The sequence below is a fragment of the Phalacrocorax aristotelis genome, chromosome 2 (genome assembly GCF_949628215.1).
Source record: "Phalacrocorax aristotelis chromosome 2, bGulAri2.1, whole genome shotgun sequence".
NCBI classification, from domain to species: Eukaryota; Metazoa; Chordata; class Aves; order Suliformes; family Phalacrocoracidae; genus Phalacrocorax; species Phalacrocorax aristotelis.
This window is the reverse complement of record NC_134277.1, coordinates 164150005-164172868: the sequence shown is the minus strand read 5'-3', so window position 1 is coordinate 164172868 and position 22864 is coordinate 164150005. Positions and strand designations below refer to the sequence as shown.

General features: G+C 46.9%; 1 protein-coding gene across 3 annotated transcripts in view; it reads left to right on the top strand.

Moving 5' to 3' along the window:
- Positions 1 to 19605: 19605 nt before the first annotated feature.
- Positions 19606 to 22864, top strand: part of SLC45A4 (solute carrier family 45 member 4) — a 69935-nt gene continuing 66676 nt past the window's right edge. For 2 of the 3 annotated variants that reach the window (XM_075085921.1, XM_075085918.1), the window contains exon 1: positions 19606 to 19809. The gene's annotated coding sequence lies outside the window, so the exon portion shown is untranslated. The remainder of the gene's footprint in view (positions 19810 to 22864) is intronic. The other variant, XM_075085919.1, reaches the window with a different exon arrangement.

Genomic DNA, 22864 nt, shown 5'->3' with positions numbered 1-22864 from the left:
CCCTGTGAGCAACAGAGCTGGGACCACGTTGCCTCTTTGTATGAAGTCTGGGCAGACACATCCAGGTCACTCAGTCCAGACAGCATTCACGACCTGCATTTTTGCCGTCTTCCAGTTGCCCGGAGGGGAGCTCGGTGCCTTGGCAGCAGCTCTGCCTCTGTCGCCAGGGTCACTGGGCTGTGCTGCCTGCTGGAGCATGGCCGGAGCGTGTGGCAGCTCAGGCACTTGGGAAAAGGCCACCACGTCCTGCTTGGATGTGATGTGCCTCATGCCACGGTGCTTTTTGGGTTCATTTAGGCACACAACTCATTCTTCACTGGATGAAGGGAGATCCAAGGACAGGATTTAGCTGTAGCTTACCCTCCTTTTCTTTCTCCTCCTTGATCTTCTAGGAGGAATAAATGCCAAAGAGAATGAAGGTCATCCACAGCCAAGGCAAATCCACTCTAAGCTCTGGAGCCTTTGTGGCGTGCAGCATTCAAGCTCTGGGGAGTACTGGGAAATGGAAAATTGAGCAGGAAAGGCCAGATTTTGGTAGCTGTGGAAAGGAGAGGCACACTTTACCCATGCCATAGAGAGAAGGGGGAGGCTTTCCCTCTTCTCCCAGGCTTTGGACATGAAGGTACATGGGTTGGCAGACTGGCAGATGAAAGACTGGGCCACACTTCTTGTTAGGCTAAGAGGAAGAGACCACACTGGACAAAACACAGTGGCTCAAGGATGACTTTCATACTCATGGGACAGCTCACTTCTGTACATAACCCTCCTGTGCTTGCTCCCATGGCATTTTCAGCAGATGCCCTGGTATGCATTTGAGAGGGAAAGAAAATCTATCTGATAGTCCATTCTTCCAGCAGATCTTCCCTTTTGTTTCTGAGGCCATCTGTCCATCTCAAAAAAAAAAATTTTCTCTGGCATCCCAGAGAGAGAACTAAAAGTACAGGATCAGCTGAAAAAGATTAACTTGCTGCAAGAAAACCTGACACCCTCTGCAACATCCAAGAGACCAGAAACTTCATTTGCTTTGTTTCTACACAACTGATCAATTGAAACCAATCAATTAAACACTGTGAGTTAGCATGTTCCTGCCTCCACCCCGCAGGCTTGTGGTGCCACCTGATCAGAACAGGAGATTGGAGTTAGCACACACACTAACACACACACAAGCACACTCTCCTCCAGTGAGATTCCAAGTCCTTCTGCAGGCTTGTTTTGGCTTTCAGTAGGGAAAGGCCATTTTGAAGCAATCATCTCAGGTGACAGGATGTCTCACTGATGTCTAATTATTATCATAGAATCATAGAATCATAGAGTAGTTTGGGTTGGAAGGGACCTTTAAAGGTCATCCTGCCCAGCGCCCCTGCAGTAAGCAGGGACATCTTCAACTAGATCAGGTTGCTCAGAGCCCCATCAAACCTGACCTTGAATGTTTCTAGGGATTGGGCCTCCACAACCTCTCTGGGCAATGTGGGCCAGTGTTTCACCACCCTCAGCATAAAAAATTTCTTCCTTAGATCTAGCCTGAATCTACCCTCTCTTAGCTTAAAACTATTAACCCTTGTCCTGTCGCTACAGGCCCTGCTAAAAAGTCTTTCCCCATCTTTCTTTTGTACGACCCCTTTATATATTGAACCATCACAATAAGGTCTCCCCGCAGCCTTCTTTTCTCCAGACTGAACAACCCCAACTCTCTCAGCCTGTCTTCATAGGAGAGGTGCTCCAGCCCTCTGGCCATTTTTGTGGCCCTCCTCTGGATCCACTCCAACAGATCCATGTCTTTCCTGTGCTGAGGGCTCCAGAGCTGGACGCAGCCCTGCAGGTGGGCTCTCACCAGAGCGGAGCAGAGGGGCAGAATCCCCTCCCTCGCCCTGCTGGCCACGCTGCTTTTGATGCAGCCCAGGATACAGCTGGCCTTCTGGGCTGCAAGTGCACATTGCTGGCTCATTTCCAACTTTTCAACCACCAGTATCCCCAAGTCCTTCTCTGCAGGGCTGCTCTCTATCCCTTCATCCCCCAGCCTATACTGATAATGGGGGTTGCCCTGACCCAGGGGCAGGACCTTGCACTTGGCCTTGTTGAACCTCATGATGTTCACACAGGCCCACTTCTCGAGCTTGCCCAGGTCCCTCTGGATGGCATCTTACCCCTCAGGCGTGTCAACCACACCACGCAGCTTGGTGTCTTCTGCAAACTTGCTGAGGGTACACTCAATCCCACTGCCTTATCATTGATTAAGACATTAAACAGTACTGGTCCCAGTACAGACCCCTCGGTAACAACGCTCATCACTGGTCTCCATCTGGGCATTGATCCATAGAGCACTACTCTCTGGATGTGACCATCCAGCCAATTCCTCATCCACCAAAGAGTCCACCCATCAAATCCATATCTCTGCAATTTAGAGAGAAGGATGCTGTGGGGGACCATGTCAAAGGCCTTACAGAAGTCCAGATAGATGACATCCATAGCTCTTGCCTTGTCCACTGATGTAGTCAATCCATCATAGAAGGCCACTAGGTTGGTCAGGCAGGACTTGCCTGTGGTGAAGCCATGCTGGCTGCCTTGAATCACCTCCCTCTCCTCCAAGTGCCTTAGCATAGCTTCTAGGAGGATCTGTTCCATGATATTCCCAGGCACAGAGCTGAGGCTGATAGGTTCCCAAGGTCCTGCTTTCTACCCTTTTTAAAAATGGGCACAATGTTTCCATTTTTCCAGTCCCCAGGGACTTCACCTGACTGCCAGAACTTTTCCAATATCATGGAGAGTGGCTTGGCAACGACATCAGCCAATTCCCTCAGGACTCTGGGATGCATCTCATCAGGTCCCATAGACTTGTGTATGTTCAGGTTCCTCAGGTGGTCACAAACCTGATCTTCTCTTACAGTGGGAGGGACTTTGCTTCCCCAGTCCCTGCCCTGTGGTCCATCCACTTGAGAGGTGTGGGAAGAGAGGCTGCCAGTGAAGACTGAGGCAAAGAAGTTGTCGAGTACCTCAGCCTTCTCCTCATCTGTTGTTACCAGTTTGCCAGTCTTGCTATTCGGGAAGGTACACTTTCTTTGACCTGCCTTTTCTGGCTGACAGACCTGTAGAAGTCCTGCTTATTATTGTTTACATCCCTTGCCAAAATCAGCTCCAGCTGTGCCTTGGCCTTCCTGACCCCATCCCTATACAGCCAGGCAGCACCCCTAAACTCTTCCCAGAATAACTGTCCCTGGTTTGGCAGTGATAGGTTAGCAGTTGGACTCAATGATCTTAAGGGTCTTTTCCAACCTTAACAAATCTATGATTCTATGATTCTATGCTTCCACTGCCTGTGCATTTCCTTCTTGCCCTTTAGTTTGACCAGCATGTCTCAACTCAGCCATGCTGGTTTCTTGCCTGCCTTTGCTGGTTTCTTACACCTCAGGATCAGGAGCTCTTGCGCAATATGGAAAGTGTCCTTAAAGATCTGCCATCTCTGTTCTGTTCCCTTGTCCCTGAGGGCAGTTTCTCAGGGGGTCCTACTGACTAACTCTTGAACAGTTGGAATTTTGCTCTCCTAAAATTCAGGGTCCTAACTTTACTCTTTGCTTGACCCATATCCCTCAGGAGTGCAAAATCCACCAGTGCATGATCACTGCAGCCCAGGCTGCCTCCAACCTTGACATCACCAATTAGCTCACTTGCATTGGTGACCAACAGGCCCATTATTGCATCCCCTTGGGTAGGGCTGTCTGTTACTTGGCTTAAGAAGTTTTCCTCAATGCATTCCAGGGTTCCTGGATTGCCTACAGCTCGCCGTGCTAATTTTCCAGCAGATGTCAGAGCGAAAGCCTGCACGTGCAAAGCCTCCTGTAGCTGGAGTCAGAAGGCTTTATCAACAGGCTCCCCTTGATCAGGTGGCCTGTAGTAGACACCAACCACAAGGTTTCGTTTGTTGCCTCAGTCTCTGATTCTTACCCATAAGCTTTCAACCTGCTTGTGGCTATTCTTCAGAGATGGCTCTTCACACTCTATCTATTTCTTGACTTAGAGGGTAACACCCCCACCCCTCCTTCCTCGCCTGTCCCTTCTAAACAGCCTGTAGCCATCGATAGCTGCACTCCAGTCATGGGATTTGTCCCGCCAAGTTTCAGTAATGGCAACTAGTTCGTAGCTTTCTAGCAGCATGGTGGCTTCCAACTCCTCCTGTTTGTTGCCCTATCTAAAGCTCAGCCTGCACAAGACAGTTTTTGACATCCCTTTCCTCCCAAGCCTTCTCCCTAAATCTTCTAACAACACAGTGGGCAACACAATGTGTTATCTGCCATGCAGACACAGCTCCTGAATGCCACCTCCCACCTCTCCTTCAAGGTCCATGAATTTAGGCTGCAATTAAACCTTGTGGATTTTTTCAAGCCCAGCTTTTCCAGCCCTGCAGGTAAATCTGTTGCATACCTCTTCCTTTCTCTGTTACTAAAGTACCTTCCATGGGCCCTGTTCATGCTCCACTCTTACCCATTCCGGATACTACCATGGAGGTTTTTCTCCTAACTTCTCCCTTTTGTCTTCCTTCCCAGTCTATGTCCCTCCACCAGCTCCTCCCTTCCCGTAACATCAGACCCAGATCTTCACTCTCAAAGCCCTGTAACTTCTCTGACTGTGGTGATTCCCAACAACAAGCCCACAATGGCAACCCCTGTGGCCAACCACCTCACAGCTTCTACCACGTGCCTTTGGACAGGCTCCTCAGAAACATCCACCAATCAACCCTAGTCCTGATAGAAACCCATCTTTGCCCTCAATACAATGGTTGGGTTGCCACACAACATATTGACAAACATCATTCTCCCTCCCTATGTTCCTGTATTTGGCTGAGTCCACCCATTTTCCTATGTCTCTGAATAGCAAACAAGGGTTTGTTACGTAGCACAGCTTAGCCCAGCTGCAGCTTCTCGTCCTATGGCAACAGAAACCAGGAATAGCAAGGTGGTGACTCATTCAAACCAATAACCTCAATAATTAGGCTTACTTAACTTTTCCAATTGTATAAACAACTGAAAAAAAAATCTTAAGCTTTTCCTATATTTTTTACTTTTCCAATTTCTCACACAGAAATTGTCAGTATTGGGCACTTGTCTCCGTAAAATTTCCTCTCTACACAACAGTAAATCCATAGAGTGAGGTGAAACATTTGCTTTGCCCATATTCTGTTAGTGCTAAAGACTCTCCAGCACCTCTTTGCTCCTGAGCAAGGAGGAGCCCAGCTGCAGCCCTGCCTTGGTGCTGACACCGTTCCAGCTGCTGTTGCTATAGGAAAAAAAACCAAAGGCAGAACTGTCCAAGTTTCGAGTTCCTGAAAAATCTGTTTAAATCAGCAGGGATAGAGTCTGGATGCAAATTTCTCTTCAGATCTGGTGCTCGGTAGCTGCATCTCTGCCACCCACAGCTGCATTCAGCTGTTGCTGGTTGAAGTTGTACCCTGGGTACAGCCTCTTCTCTGCTACCCCTGATATGTGCCCCTCTCTAAATAACCCTTATCTGCCCATTGCCTCTTGCCAGTGGCAGAGAAGGAGGCACGGACCAAGGCAAGAGCTGCCTGTGGGATTAGGAGAGGTTGGTTGTGCAAAAAGGAGCTATCAGAAGGAGGAGAGCACTTGAGGGAAGGCACCTGAGGGACAGATGGGCAGGAAGCCTGGGGTCAAGTGGGGCAAAGAGACTGGGACAAGGTGGCTGGTGAGATAGGGAGGACTCCTGATGGAAGAGGGTGGAACAAAGGAGAGAAGGAGCCAGGGAGGAGGGTATGAGAGAACTAGGCTGAAATGGAGACAAAGGGACCAAACTGGGAAGGTAGTCATCAGATCCCTAAGCAGAGCCTCACGGTCCACTCCCCTTCTCTGTCCTCCCCCTGCATTTTGGGCACACCAGGACCTTGTGTTCAACTTTGTCTTTTTTTTAATTGCAAAAGATGTCAGTGCCCTGCAGCTCCCAGGCAGACTGGCAGCAGGAGTGGCTGCAGAACCAGCGCTGCCCTGGAAATGGCTGCTTAGACCCCAGCAGGGCAACTGCCCTGGGGAAGCCTTAGTGTAGACAAGACCTCAAGAACTTGACCTCCAGGCTGTCAAGCCTGCTCCATAGCCCTCATCCCGCCCTCCCCCCCCCCCCATCCCCGAAAATCAAAACTCAATGAGTATAACAATATGGTGTTAAAAATGGAAAGTGCTTATGGAGAGAGATCAGCTTGCTTTGTTATGCAGTTTTATGTCCTGGAGATCCTTTTGATGTAAATGTGTGAAATTACACATTTATTGCAAGATTCAAATGTAGCCATGGCAACGTGTTTATCAAACAGTTGCATATGGAAGCATAAATCCATACAGGCTTTTGGCTGGAAAGACTAAACTGCCCAGGGACAGGACTCAATGTACACCAATCCCAGGCCCTCCATGTCCAAAAGGAAACAGCTCTAGCTTCTGTGCCTGGGAAAAATTCATTTCTTTGCATCTAAATTGTCTCCATTCATCTGGACTCACCACCAAGCAGGTGTAGAAGGAGCTAAAGAAGCCGGTACCCACAGTGGAGAGGCAGCATCATGCATCTCCCTGCACACCACTACAAAGGGCAATGCTGCCTTCAAGGATGGCTTGAACAAACTCCTCTGCTCAGCCTTGCAAAGGACAAGGAGAGTTCAGCCAGGAGCTGTGTTGCCGAAGAGTAGGTTTAAGTTACACCTCGAGCAATCGTCAGGCTGTATTCATAGATTTACTGTGCAAGAAAACAGGCTGGGCAGCCAATGGCACCGTGCTCAGAGCAGCCAGGGCATTCCCCAACCCACACTTGTCTCATGTGACAGCGATCTGGTGACATCTGAAGAAGGGATGAGCAAAACTGGCACACATACTGGCTGCAAGCAGGAAAAGGCTGTGCCCTTACAGCCTCAAAACCATGACCTTGCCAGCCATTTCTCGGAAGCAAAGCCCATCAATTAATTTTCCAATGCCACCAGCAACAGGCTAAGCCATGATATTGTAGCCAAGCAAGGTCTGTCAGTGTTCTGCCCTCTCCTCTGGACACAAGGCAGGCTCCAAAACCTGAGGTAGTTTGCACGTAGTCTGTGCTCAGGTCAGAGTCCTGTGTGTCCGGGCTGATGAATGCATCATCAGGTAGACTGTGAAACAACCACAAAGCTGTTTTTTAAAGAAAAACAAACAAACAAAAGGAACACGCACCCCAGAATGGAAACAGGCCAGTGAGGAGGAAATAAAAGTTTTAAAAAGATACTCAAAGTTTGGCTGAATTTGGCTGTAAATGAGAACAGAGTAGTGGAAGTGCACGAATTTGTCCTTGTTTTGCTTTTTTCCGGAGGCTTGAAGTGGCTCTTTCACTGAGAAACATGAAAGTAGGGCACAGTCCTCCAGCAGGCACCCGGGAGGTATTCACACCCCTGAGGTTTGGGTACCTGAGGCAGGAGCCCTGTCGACCCTCTGTAATCAGCAGAAAAGCAGGTTATCTCCACGACAACGTGGTGAACAGCTTAGTCGGACACCTAAAACATCTCACGGCAATGCCCTGGAGCCATGATAGAGGAATTCACAGGATGGCTTCCTCGGTAGGATGTTCCTATAGTTAATTAACCTCTGATCCTTATTTCCAGCAGGAACATCTCTTGTTTCTGTCTCCAGCAAATGGCTTTTGTAGAGCTTTGCCTAATAGATTAGACAGCCTGCTCAAACCCAGCACCTTCTTCTGCCACAGGTATTTCTGGGGACTGAGCAAATCCCTTTCAACCTTCCCTCCTGTGAGGTAAATGTACCAGAGCTCCACCATGCTCCTGTTTCCAAACCTTCCCAGTATATGAAGTCCCAGATCAATCGTCCTCCTCAGTTTCTTTCTCTGCATCATGAGGTTTTAGAGCAGAACCTCTTTGCTTTTTCTCAGAGACTATTTTGAATAGAACTGTTTCACAGGAAAAATTTGGCTTGAATAAAATGCAGGATCTCATTACTAAAGACAGCCCTTTCTCAGTAAACATGAGAATTTTGATTTTAAAAGTGACGAATATTGTTTCTTAATTAAAAAGATTAATTCCTCCAAGCTGTTTAAGGAAACTAATAAAAACTCTTGCTGTACTATTTGCTATGACCCAAACAATTTTCACATCAGCTCTGCCTGTGGCCAATGCAGATACGGGTCGTCCTGCATACGGACCTGCCATTCCAGGATGCAGCAGATTAACTATCTGATCTTTGGTTAACCATGAATTATCACTAAAATAAAGGCACCACAGCCCTGCCGTTAACGCTCCCTGATGCAATGCCCAGACTCCTGCAATGTGGGAGTGCCAGTGTGCCGCCGAGCCGCCCAAGCCATGCATCTGCTCCCCAAACTTGGTGTCTGCTGCTTGAGGAAATGGTCGAAGCCCCTCTAAGAGGGGAGGCAAAGCTGTTGCTTGCATCTCCTCGTTCCTCTCGCTGCACTGCCCTTTGTAGTCCTTTGATCTCCATAACTAGAGAATACTAACGGGAGCGCTGGAGTCTGAAGTGGCTTAAAGCCACCTTCTTTATTGCTGGATTAGTGCTGGGAGGGTATGAAATCTGCTGACGCTTGGCTCAGAGCAAGTCAAGAGCTTTCTGCTTCTCGCAGACATGAGTATGCTAAGTGTACCGGCCTGCCTCGCTAAAGCAGGGCTAACTGCTTTTATGAATGGAGTTAAAAACAACAGATGCTGTGAAGCTGTTGCTAAGAAGCTTTTTTTTTTTTCCTGATGTCCTGACTGCTCCGGCCAACATAAGCCACAGCGCTCCTGAGCACCACGCAGCCCAGAAATCAAGGAAGTGGGGAGGAAAAGAAAAGCACAGGTTCCCTATCTGTTCTCAGCCTGCATTTAGCTGAGCAATTATACAATTCCTGATCTGCATTCTTCCTGACGAGGTTTATTCATCTCATGGGAGACTTTTGGAATAACATGGTGCTTTTGTAGGGAGTGTCAACCACCAGGTGAACATGCCTTCCAGATCTGATTTTTAAAAAAAAAAATATATACGTAAGTAATTGTTTCTTTACAGTTTGGTCTTTGCCTTTTAATGACTCATATTTCTACCTTGTCAGCTTTCAACACAGGCCCTGCCCTCCCTCCCAGAACTACAATCCTCCCAGATCTCACCCAGTGTGCCAGGTCACCCAGGGTGAAATCGTGAAAGACGAGAATCTATTTTGTCAGCGCCCCGTCCAGATGTTCTGCTTACAGGGGCTGCTTTTAGGGGGCTGCGGAGACTACGGGCACGGCAGTCAGACAGCATAAAAAACGAGGTGCAAGCCTGCCTCTAACACATTCAAAGGGGGATTTGTCTGTGGTTTATTATTTGGACAAATCCAGATGCATTTTCCCAGTGACGGCAACAGCCTCTGACCCCCAGCACCACTTCTGTGCCAAGCATCTCATTCCTGTTCCAGCCTCCTGCAGTGCAAAAAAGCTCTTCAAAATAAAAAGAGAGAAAGCGTAAACATTCATAAAACTAATTCTTTGGTTTTAATCACAGTGAAATATGACTGCACCTTTTTTAGAATTTTTTTGTGTGTGTAACTTTTCCCCCTTTATTCCTCTCTGAAAAAATTTATTCAACCTGAGGCAGGGAGCAATTACGGAAAATTTCAGGCTGAATGGTTAAACCATGGCCAACTTGTAAGTAATTGGAAACATAAGGGTAGAAAGGAAAGTGTTCGGCAACATGGGATGAAAGGTGCTATGTAAGTGGAGGATTCCGTTTTTTATTGCAAGCTCTCCTCTCTCTGATATGTTAATTGTGTTTTGCCTGATCCCTTAACAGTTCATTCATTTTTTGTCCAATTGCAGGCTGTTGAATGCAGATAAATTTCAGGCTATTATGGGAACACCCTAGAAGTTTGTATAGAAAGGAAACTCTCTGTTTCCTGTATCATCCTTCTGGGGATCTTTAAAGAGTTCACAAAAGCCACTTAAGCAAACTTTCTTTGCTGGATAACGGAAGGAAAGGAAACTGTGAACAAGCAAACAACACTCAATTCCATGAGACAAGAGATACTCATAGGTCACTGGAGAGAAAGTAAAGTCAGTGAATACAACACACACACACACACACACACACGCTCACACACACAGTATCTTGTACTCTAAAAATAATGGGAATTTCTGCACCTGCACAAAATTTCTGATCCATAAAAAGGTAAATCATGCAAACAGCCAGTGAGACGGGCGGTGGAACACCCGTCCCTGCAATGCGTGAAGTCTTTCTGAAGTTTTTTGCGGTTCAAATAATATATCGCGGGCTGAGTTGGAAACGGTCATGGATCAGCTGAACAGCTTCACTTTCTTCCTGTCATTAACAGCATGGTTGCCAGAGGTCTGCTACAATCAGCTCTGTATTTTTTGTCACGCACAGATCGAAAGCAAAGGTCTGAACAGCTGGAAGTTTTCCTGGGGCTGGCTTCAAGCACAGAATTCAGACGGAGCTCAGAGGGCTGAGGCAAAACACAGCTTTAGGTGTGCAAATGCAGCCTCCGCCTCCAAGGCCTGGCAATATTGGGGATTCCAGTTCATAGGCTTGTCTCTGTCTCTGAATTTTACACCAGTTTTCTAAGGACATGAGGTTGGTCCAACAGTACACCCCCTTTCCCGACAACTTTTAAACCTCTTGTCTTTGGCTGCATTTCAGAGGGAGATCAACATCACAGAGTGGATGAAATGCTGCAAGTTTGTTAGAATAAGTGCTTTGAGGAGGAGATTTGCAAGTGGCTCATCTGGAATATGGATTTGTGGTATTTGATACGAGTAAATCCACATGCTGGAGAGATCTTGTGTCTGCTTAAACCACGGGAAATCCTGTGGTTGAAGTTTGCAGCCAACAGCAAGGCACCAATCTGTAAGACGAAATGGTTTATGGGAATACATGGTTAGCAGTAAGTAGAGCAGGGAAAGGGGAAAGGAATGAAAGGGAAGGAGTAGAGCAGCATCTCTCATTTCTGGGAAGTAAAGTTCAAAACAAGCCAGAAGGATGACATAAAGCTGGCATCCCCTACAAAACACACTTGCCCCTCTCAGAAGAAGAATTTGTGCAGCAGGGTGACTGAAGATCGATACAAAAGGACCAGGCCACCTGACACGTCGTTTTCAGGACTATCTGTTTGGAGAAAATAATCCCAATTTCAGCTCAGTTCTGTGTCCCATAGTCCCTGAATGTCCCTCTGAACTTCTCCAGCCACACTCCAACCACAGCCTCACCAGACCACACTGAGAGGTCGTAGGCAGCAGTGTTGCTCATCAGGGGTCGGAAAATAAACCTCTAAAGGTAACGTCATGGGCTTGTTGGGCATCTCAGAAGGGAGGAGAAAAATGGAGTGAATTATGGAGCCAGCACCAGCAGGTCTCCAGTTTGGGTCTGATAGATGATAAGAAAAAAGGGTAGGTGGCTGGTGTCTGCTCCGTACCTGTTGTATCGTTGAAGAGAAGATTTCTGTCTCCAAGGGCACTGACTGGCAATTTTTGAAAGGCATTTAAGAAAATATCAATTGTGAAAACATTTTTTCTGGCAGATTCTGCAACATATGCTTCTGGTCTGAGCAAAACCACTAACAGGGAAAAAAAACAGAGCGAGGAAAATACATTAAACTTTTGCCAGCTGGAAAAAAAATATTTTGTTCAAATTTGGAGCAATCCGTTCAGGCCAGTTCTTGTTTAATTGGGACTGGGAAGGGCCCTTTTTTTTTCAGAAATACAACTGATTACTTTACAGGAAAAATCCAAACTCCTCAAAAACATTTCTCCCAATCTCTTCTCAAAGATCTCCACAGCAACAGTGCTTCCCTGGGGAGCTTGTTAAACCTCCCAAATAACCTCATTGCTAGGAACTTTCTCTTCTCTCAGTTTTATTAACCTCTCTATCTTAAGCCGTAATCTCTCGAGTCTGCTCTTGAGGTTGCAAATAATCTCCATTCAAATAGTCCCCTTCTGCGCTTCTGTCATCTTTCTGTGCTCTGGCCCAGGTGAGTGCTGACATCCGTTTAGAAAGTATCCATCTGCACCCAGCATAAATGCATCGCCAGTCCAAAAAAATGGGCTGAGACCCATTCAAGGAGAAAGGATCTTTATTTTTATTCTGACTTATTCAGAAAATATTCCCTGCTGCATTTTATTCACTAATAACAGGAGAAAGAAAGAAAAAAAAAACCAGTAATACAAAACTTTTGGCCCTACCAAAGCAGCCCTGGGTCTTTGAGGTACTTAAGTTAGGAGCTTAGTTGCCAGGCTCCCTTTAAAAATAAGAGAAGCTGCTGAACTGATAGGATTGCCCAAGTAAGAGCAGCAGGAAAGCACGTCTCTATTAGCTTCCTGGTTTCTGTGGCATTGGCACAGTGTTCACACACACAGCTCTACAAAAGAGCAGTGCCACCTCCGGGTTTCCCTCCAGCAGGTTGTGCCTTGGGAAGATCTGGGAAGTGGTTGAGGAAGGTGATGGAATTGCTTGAGAAGGAATTGGAAAGTGCAGCTGTTTTTATAGGGGTCAGAAGTGAGAACTGGAGGATGACTTATCCTTGAGTACTGCATCCAGTTCTGGAGTCATCAGCACAGGAAAGACATGGATCTGTTGGAGCGGGACCACAGGATGGACACTAAAATGGCCAGAGGGCTGGAGCACCTCTCCTGTGAAGACAGGCTGAGAGAGTTGGGGTTGTTCAGTCTGGAGAAAAGAAGGCTGCGGGGAGACCTTATTGTGATGGTTCAATATATAAAGGGGTCGTACAAGAAAGATGGGGAAAGACTTTTTAGCAGGGCCTGTAGCGACAGGACAAGGGTTAATAGTTTTAAACTAAGAGAGGGTAGATTCAGACTAGATCTAAGGAAGAAATTTTTTATGCTGAGGGTGGTGAAACACTGGCCCACGTTGCCCAGAGAGGTTGTGGAGGCCCAATCCCTAGAAACATTCAAGGTCAGGTTTGATGGGGCTCTGAGCAACCTGATCTAGTTGAAGATGTCCCTGCTTACTGCAGGGGCGCTGGGCAGGATGACCTTTAAAGGTCCCTTCCAACCTGAACTGTCCTGTGATTCTAAGATACCCTGGGAGAGACAATGTTATATGAAAGGGCCAGACCGTTATCTGCCAGCCTCTGCAACCTGAAACAGCTTTAGGACAGTCACACGAGTCAATGTGCGTGGTTTATCCAACAGAAAACTATTCATTTTTTTAGGTAGGGTTTCCCACCAAATCAGCTAGATGAACTGACTCATTCTGAACACGTACAATTAGCGGATGAAAAGGTAAGAAGTTTCTCCTTTTGGGAGAAACTAGCTTTTGAATCATTTTAGCTGTAAAGTGAAACCACAGCCCAAGAACAGCAGCGTGCCGGACTCACACTGTGCTTCAGGTAGAGGGGCTTCCCCAAATCAAACAATGCATGAAAACTGATGCTGGGGTGGTCTTCAGTTCGAGGAAAGGGGAAAAATTGTTGAACACACCTGTTTTGGGTTAATTCCAAAAACTGTGAATTTGTCAGTTTTCACCCAACTTTTACGGAGGGAAGCGATTAGAAGAACCCTAAAAAATCTCAGTATTTTGCTGGGGATTTTAATTTCCACTCCAATCAACTTTAGACTTTGGAAATACATTTTATTTTTCCCTCAAAGTTTAAAACTACCTTCATATGAAACACGTTGGGGTCTGCAGCTGTTTGGTTGTGTTTGGAAATTCAAGCAATTAGAAGAAAAAGTATTCACTGAATTCATTTCAGTTTCTCGGTCACAAAACAGCCACCGTCTGCTCGGGGTTATTCTTGAAACTTGGGCTGCTTAAGTCTTTTAAATAGATTTCTATTTCAGAAACAAAATGAGAGCCAACAATTTCACAATTAAAAGCTCGAGGGCTATAAAACTTGGCTTCATCTAAGACTCAACATTGTTTTTATTATCTTAATCACTAGGTTCTTTACATACTAATTTTCCATCCCATTGCCAACCAGTGCCAATCCAACTCGCTTTTCCATCACTCAGGTGAGTGTTACTCATGTTTTCAGGGGAATTTAAAAAAATACCTGAATACAGTCAGCACAACAGAGTCTGTATTTGCGACAGCTCGTGGACCTTTGCTAACACTGACTCATAGCTGCAGAAGTCACCAGCTTAGGTGTAGCTCCTTCGCAGTTGTTTCCTAGGATTTTCCAAAAATACAGAGACTGCTGCCGGTTTTCCAGATGCAGCTTTGATGACACAGGGCTAAACAATTTGAAATCCTGTCTATGCCGGGACCCAGAATATTGCAAACACCAATTAGGTACGTGACCGATTAGGCAAGGGAAGAGATGAGATAAATCACAACACGTGGTTGTAACAGGCCTTAGCAGAGCAAAGAGTAAAGCGAGTCCTCCAGGAAGGCTACAGAGGCTTCAGATCCCACCTGGGCGATCAAAACAGACGTGCCCAATAACACCTGCATAGTTTGAATCCAGCTGCAGCTAAAAGGCTGCAAAACAAGAAGGCAGTGTGAAGAGGGAGAAAGGCTCAGTTAACTAGAGGTCATGTTTTTGTGTCTAGAGCTATAGGCTAAGCATTTGTGTTGTGACCAGATAAAATACGATATTTTATTCACCACTGGACTAGGCCAACCAGTGATCATCTGTAAATTAATGTATGAAATGTTGTGCTGTTAGGGGAAAGCATTAAGGAACCAAGATATCTCAGGCGAAACTTCAGTAAAGTTGGCTTTCTGGCAGGCTGCGGGAGCCTGTGCAGCCAGAAAACTAACTGGTCTTTTTTCTGTATTCACCAGTATAAACTGGCTACAATATACTGGCCAGCTTTCACCAGGGTAAGGCTAATGGGAATGAAGTCACCTGAAAATCATCTCAGACTTAAACAGCCTCCTGTACCTCAGGCTTTGGTTCAGGATTTTGATTCTTTGCAAACTCAATATGATTAAAATATATCAATTTTTCAATTTGGCTTTGAGTAAAATAGAGAGACCGAAGTACAAATATCCCTGTGCAGCAATGGAAACCTCATAAATATCATAGTCATGGTTTAATATGAGGCAGCTCAGAAGGAAAACTGACTAATCTCAGCTCATGGCCCAAGCAGAGCAAAACAGAGTAAATAGCATTAAAAAGAGAGAGGTTCTGATCTCTCCATTGCAAGGGAAGAAGTGACTGAACTGAACAAGCCTTGCAGCTCTCAGAGGCTGTCTAGAAGTATTTAAACTGCTCTTGGTGCTCAAGTGAGAACTGAAAGCTACTGTTCTTGAAGGCCTGTCAAGTCATCCCTTGTCAACTATAAACTGCACTGAAGCTTAATTCCTCACAGTTTTATTGTCAAGATAATTATAGACCACATAAATTCAAGAGGCAGGATAATTTTGCAGACGTTAATACCACTTTTTAGCTGCGCAAGCCAGGAAAATAATGATAGGGGACTCTCATTCTTAAAGGCATGAACTCATGATGAGACCTCACAAGTGGCAGCAGCAGCAGCAAAAGGCATCTTAGAGCCTGTGTTAGCATCTTGCCAACATAACTGCTATCATCAGCTTGAGTCTCCACCATGAGCCGTTTGCTTTCCATATGGGGGTGGTGTGGGATGGTACAGCTACTGATTTTACTCCAGGTTTTAGCCCAGGAAAACAGCAAAGAGGCCCTACACCTGCATCGCCCCGTTTGCTTAGGACTGCTGACATGGCTCCAGGGTGACAATGAGCCAAATGGCTCCAGATGGGTAAACTTTGGGCAGGAGGCAGGGCAAAGGGCTGGGTCACACCTTATACCCGTGGGTCCTGTCTGAAGCCGTTTGGCTCTCTTGAATTCAAAGTCAAATTTGGCTGCCATCGGCAAATCTGCCTGTCCAGGTCCCAGTCACAAACCCACACACAGTATCCTGCTGTCCTCAACTTGTCTGTGTCCTGACAAAATATCTTTGTTTGGCTTGCTGCAAGTCTACAGCTTTCATCTGATACACAGAAATCAGAAATGTCCCAATGCTTGGGGGAGGTGGGGGAAGCATCAAGGGACAAGGTCTGTTTTACACAACCATTAAAATTCCAGTTTAATATCGGCATATGTTGGGGGAGGGTGTGAAGAGGATAAACAGCAGTTTCAAGCCCAGAGCGCTGGTTTCCCATCAGATATCTCACCCTTTGGGAGAGATACCCTAGGCATAAGTTACAGACCAAATGTGTAAAAGTTGAGACTCATTTTTCATATCCTGTTTACAAGTGGGAGACTTACAAAGCTGGGAGACCTCACTGGGGCTTCTGGGTGCTCAGATTTGCTTCAAGTCTAGCCTCAGGCTTCCCAAACCCATGGCCACTCCCCATTAGAAGACACCTCTAAGAGTTGGCTCTGCCAAGCATCATTAAGTCTGAAAGCAAGTCAAAACAATCCTGTGGGCTTTTGTCCATCCAGATGAAGAATGGCCTTTTTTACAAGTCAGAGCTTTCAAGGGTTTAGGAGCAGCAGCAGTCTCATGAGGTTTGGATAATCTAGGAATCCCCGCTTTTCATATAAAGCAATTCACACTAGATCTGAACACTGGCAAACAGTCAGCTAAACCCATTATCGCATGATAATGCTCAAACATTTCATTAATTCCTAACCAGCTGTCCTCTGCTCCCTTACCCCTTTCATCATACAAACATTTCTTTAACTGTCTGAGGGAGGGGAGAGGGAGGATCAGACGCAGCCTCGTAAAATTCCTTCACCCGCTTTGCCTGTGGCAAGTTATTTCTTTTGACACGCATGTAAGATAATATTGGGGGTGTTGTTTGTTTGGCTTGGCTGGATGGTGAATTTTCATAACTATTTTGTAAGCCAAGTACCTGTGAAATGGAGTAGAGAGAACTCAGGGCAGCTTGTTTATGATCCTGCCATCTGGTTAATTAATATATCTCATTAAAAAGGGAAGACCCCTTGCTCCAATTTCTATGCCAAGGCAGAGGGCAAAGCTTTTAGATCAGGGTATTGCTCTCCAGTGCTTAGAGGTCCCGTAGTTTTTTTTTTAAGGTCCTTGGGTACTGCATGCCAAACAAACCGGTGGAAGCAAGGATAGGTGAGGGATCAGTACCTTGGGGGTTTCTCCAACTACATGACTTACAAAATGGAAACATGCATAACAGTCATAGAGGTGACTTCTGGACACTTTCTTTAGGGAAGGCTCTTGCCGAAGTGCCTCAACTCACTACACATTGCCTAGGGTCACACCAGGGAACAGGACTCACCCGCTAAAGGTAGACGCTCACGAACGCCGGGAAGGAGAGCGTGTCTCCAACCTCACTGTTGACCACAGTTTAGGGGCTTTTCTCCCAGCCCCACAAACACCAATCCCTCTCCCAGGCAAACGTAGCACACGTCTGGACAGCACATCAGTGTCTCGACTGACACTAGTTTCTCCCCTGTCAAGACTTGAGGATGCGTTTATTTGTTATGGGTTAAATATTTGGAGTTGAGTAAGAACCTCAGAGGGAAAAGGTGGGTCTGCTTCCTTGGATTTTTTTTCCTACCCCCTCACTTTCACTACAAAAAGTGGATTTTTTTAAGGAAAATGTTTATGGAAAATTACCCTTTCTGACTCTAGGCTCAGCTAAGAGCTGACAGCTAACAACTCTCAAGCAAAAATCACATGAGGAAGTACAATGGAGAAATATCTGGACACGTCTGGACATGTATGGACATTGCCGTAACAGGTCTAAAATATCAGGGCGAGGTAAGGACCATGCTTCGCCACAACATCGGGCAACAAAAAGACAAAAAAAAAAAGTCTTTTTTTAGGTATTTTAAAGGGAAGTGCCAACATATCAGGAAGCCCAGGCTGCCACAGATTTATGGGTAACAAGAAGCACATTTTAGAAGTTGTAACTACACCCACTCCATCCCTACTCAGCTGTTTCAGTTGTGTTAGGGTCTCATAATTACCACTAAAGTCTCTTCTCTTACCACAAGTCATTAGATTTTTCTACTACTATAATTTGTGTCTTCTGTGGAATAAACATTAATGTTTCATTAAGCTATACTTCATACATGCCGTTGTCATATAATGGGTGTTGTTTTACTGTCAAGAGCAGGTGTTACACTGAGCAGTCCTTGGGATGGTAGCTTTATCTTTACCATTTGGCTCATTAAGAGAATTATTTTGCTATATTTTTTTCAAAAAGCTAACAATGTCATTACCATATTTACAAACATCAGCAGTATGTCAAAAAACACGTCATTCTTTGAATAGACTTTGGGAATCCTCACGAGAAGATGGTTAATTTAGTGAGTTGAGCATGATTGTGGTCATGCATGATTTTCTGTCCTTGGTCTGAATTAGTCTAAAAATAAATTCATATTGATAATAGCATTCTAGAATAAAAGATTAATGCCCTTTTTCTGTTTGTTTCTTTAGGGCTTGCAACTGCAGTATTTTTGTTAGTCTCAATATTCATATTGCTTTTTAATAGTGCATAGATGTGTACAGTTCTTCCATTTTGCCTTCTGTGGTTTTCCTTTTTCTTAAGTCTGGTATGCTTCGTGGTTTATTTATTCATGAGCTGCAGTGAAAGAAGTTCACAAATAAAAAAAATTGTTTTGGAATCTATAGTTAATGGTGTGTCAAGAAACAGAAAACAATTACACTTATGCAACACAACGTGCGTTTTTACATGCCACTCACACACTACCTTATGCATCCCCACTTCATGTAACGAAAATTAAATATTACGCTACCCTGCCCAATGCAGTCTGCACAATTAAGGCTAGGAGACATAAATAACTTGGAATAAAAAAACACAGCCCGTGCTAAAAAATGTGGTCTTTTATGGCAAGTTTGGAGGGGCTGCTTACAATGCGGCAGCAGTACGGCCGCAATCAGGACCAAAGCCTTTTAATTTCCTGGGGGTTGCTGCGCGCTGTGTATCGAGCGTCATATATTGTAGATGTGACAAGTGCTAATTGCACCCTTGCACAGGGCAGGCGATGGTACGGGTGGAGGAGGCTGGCGGCCTCCGGCGGGTGTAGCACAGCGGAGGTGATGTGAGGAGGCAGGAGGGTACCTCGTGTGTGGCCAAACATGAGGAAAAGGTGTTATTTTTCCTCATGATGAAGGAAAATTTTGACAATTTTGGGTTGGTGGCATCTCAGGTAAGGAAGGGAGTCTGCTCCAGCACTTTTTGAAGTTGTTACATTTGGAGCTGGACTTGGCGTGACTTTTTGGGACAGTGGAGAGGGGGCTCCACACCATGTCGCCACCGAGTTTCTGTGGAAAATGCTCTTTATCTGGGTGGCGGCTGATCAGGTGGGCAGCTTCAAACTGCCCTCAGGTTGCCTCTCGGCGACTCAACGGGCTCCCTTTCCGGCCAGGAAACCCCCTTCGGCCCGGGGAGCGGCGCCGGAGGCGGGGAAGGGTGAAGGACGAGGCCGGCAGCCGCAGGAACGGCCGCTACACCTGACCCGCCCCCGCCCGCCACCTCCCCCCGGGTGCCCACCGCCCCCTCCCCTGGGGCGATGCCTCGGCGACCCCGTAGCCTGCCCGCTCGTCGCCGTAGCAACGCCCCCCGCCCGCGCGCGGCCGACCACCCCCCTGAACCACGCCTCCTCACTGCATATTCATGACCCCCTCCGGCGCGGGGAGGGGGCGGGGGCGGGGAGGGGGCGGAAGCGGAAGCGGGAGAGGGTTTCCGAGGAGCCCGGTATAAAGCGGCCGCTGGTGCCCGGTGTTGCCCGCCGTGCTCGTGCCGCCGTGAGTGACCTCGCCTCTCCCTCCCTCCTTTCCCCCTCCCCCCCACCCTCCCGGCCGGCAGTCGCGGCCGCCTCCCCCGCCGCACGGAGCAGGTCCCGGTGCAGGGGGAGACCCGGGGGCAGGTAAGGGGGGGGGCGGTTGGGCTGTGAAGGGGGGCGAGGAGAAAGGGTGTGGGGGGAGAGAGGGGTTCGGGAGCTATGGGGTAAGAGAGGTGAGGGGCCGGCAAAGGCGAGGAAGGGGTTTGGGGGGAGGGAGATGAGGGGCCGAGGAAGAGGTTTGAGGGGAGGGACATGGGGGCCGGCAAGGGTGAGGAAGGGGTTTGGGGGGCTGGCGAAGGTGAAGAAGGGTATGGGGGGCTGCAAAGGTGAGGAAGGGGTTTGGGGGGAGGAAGATGGGCGCTGGCGAAGGTGAGGAAGGGGTTTGGGGGGAGGAAGATGAGGGGCTGCAAAGGTGAGGAAGGGATTTGGTGGGAGGGAGGTGGGGGGCCGGTGGAGGTGAGGAGGGGTTTGGTGGGAGGGAGATGGGGGGCCGGAGAAGGTGAGGAGGGGTTTGGTGGGAGGGAGATGAGGGGCTGGCAAAGATGAGGAAGGGGTTTGGGGGGAAGGGTATGGCGGGGGCTGCAAAGGTGAGGAAGGGCTTGGGGTGAGGGAGACCATTGGCTGGCAAGGTAGAGGAGGGGTCTGGGCTGAGCGGTTAGTGAAGGTCAGAGGGGTTTGAGACATGGAGCTGCTGAAGGAGAGGGAGATGAGGGGCTGGTAGAGGTGAGAGGGTTGGGGCAAAGGAGATTAAGGTCTATGAAGTTGAGGAAGGGGTTGAAGGGGTTGGGATGAGGGGCTGGTGGAGGTGATGAGGGGCTGTGATGGTGAGGGTTAGAGCTGTGAGTGGGACTGAAGGTAAAGAAGGGCTGAGAAGCTGTTGGGTGGAGGATTTATGGGGCTGGAGAGGTGAGAAAGTGATGAGAAGCTTTGGGGTGAGTGGTATGTGGGGCTGTACAGATGTGAAGGGGATGAGCTTTAAGGTGAGGGAGATGTTAGGCTGCAGAAGGGGGAAAGGGCTGAGAAATGAGAGGTGAGGGAGACATGGGGCTGCAGAGGTGGAAATTGGAAAGGGTTGCCCTCTGTGGTGAGGGGTTGGGCCAAAGGAGATATGGGGCTGCAGAGATTGGGAAGGGATGAGGAGTGAATGGTAGGATGAGTAAGGTGGGGTTGGAGAGGTGTGATTTGGGTGTCTGGTCTAACATCTGAGTCCTAATGAGGTGAAGATGGGATGAGAGAGGTTGTGGTGTGCATCTGTGCGATTATGCTGGGTGGTGCGTATGCTGGAAGAGGACTTTACAAAGGGACCAAAGATGGAAATTAGTGTAGCTTTTCAGACTATTGAACTTCACTAGTGTGCCATTTGAATAATTCCACACTTAATCTGTAATCTGATCTCAGTGCTTTACCATAAAACAGTTGAGCCTCACCTCACCTGGTCTGATATGATGGTGGGAATAAAGGGGTACTGGGGGAAGAAATTACTTGGCACTTAACTCTTAAATCTCCAATGAAAGCTGCATTTTTCCTTAAGATCATTTTATTAATGATTTGCATCTCTAAGATGCCCTAATTTAGCACTTTTAGCAGGTGAAGTAACTGTGTTTGACCTTGAAAAATATTCTCCCTGTTGGGGCAGTTTGCTGTAGTGACTGGCCTCCAGTATCCTCTATGTATAGAGGAAAAAAGGAGGGGAGGAATAGATCTGGACAAGGCTCTGACTTGGCACTGGATGCAGTGAGCGAATCAATGTTGCTAGAGCTTGGCTAATGCAGTGAATTACAGATGGGAAAGGATAGGAAAGATATTGCAGTGTGTTGAATGTTGGACAGAGGAGGCGATTTCTCCTCCAGGAAAGGAGCCATTACAAGAAGTAGACCTACGGGGATAGGCAGCTCTGTAAGTGCAGAGCACAGAGAACTGCAACACTATGAGGATTCATGAGAAGAAATTATGCTGTTATGGCATGTATCCTTACTGCTCCAGCGTGATCTGCGTCATGTTCCACTGCCTTGATCAGACAGTGCTACTAAAATATTTAATGAAATATGGCTTGAGCAGGCACTTGAGCTCAAAGAAAGAGCTGGTGAATACTTCTGTTTTTGTCTAAGTCAGGCTTTTTTCTAAATATCTGGCAGAAGTGGTTGCTGATGTGATTGCACTGACATAGCTTGTGTATGCCTTCTTCCCCCACACAGTATTGCAAAAGATAAGGTCTTCCTTGCTTGGTTTGTTTAATGATTATACTGGATTAATGAAATGTTCAATGGGCCTAATTTTTCCCTTCCTAAATAAGGAAAGGGGTTTCAGGTAAGAGATTAAGGTATTTAGTTGACACTGGCTGTAAATGCTTCAGAATACTCTCTACTGCAAGCTTGAAAAGCTGATGCTTACCTTAAGCTCCTAAAACTGCATCCAACACATCTCTGGGTTCCCAAGGCTGTCAAAGGTAGTGGCAGCTGCTCTCCTAGAAGTGAGAGCTTCATTCCTGTATTAATGAGATTAAATTGGGTGTTTAAGGGCATTTTCATGACAAAGTAACAATTTCCATGATGTAATGGATGGGATCAGTGGAATAACTTCTATTTTAGTTAGGTATTTGTAATATCAGAGGCCAGTTTACATGGGCTGGCTCATGCCTTTCTGAGCAAGGAAATAGTAGGAGCTCTTGCACTCAATTACGTATGACTGAGGCATCTTCAGCAGAATTTAAAACGTATGGTTCTATAGATAACTCTCTTGCGTAATGTAAACTCCTGTGGGAACCTGCTGCTCTCTGAGAGTTTGTCACTGAGAAAGGAATGAGCAGTATCTGCTGATGGGATCTTGTGTGGATGCTATGGGGACTGCTTGCAATTGAAGGCAGTCTTCTCCCTCAAAGCTGAAAGGTCTTGGCGATTCAGTCTGTTTTAAAAACACTTATATTGTACTGCCTTAAGATGGCAAGGGAGGATGTCTTCTGCTGGAGGTGTCCTTAGTGAGGAGGAGGTGGCTGGAAGACTGACATAGCTGGTGAACTTGCTGCTGCTTCTGTGTTAAACCAAAATTCATGAAGTGCAACTTTGTCCATATGCCTTTTCAGTGGGGCAACACAAGTGGAAATGTAAATACATGAAGCATGGTGTAACTCTGACAAAGAATA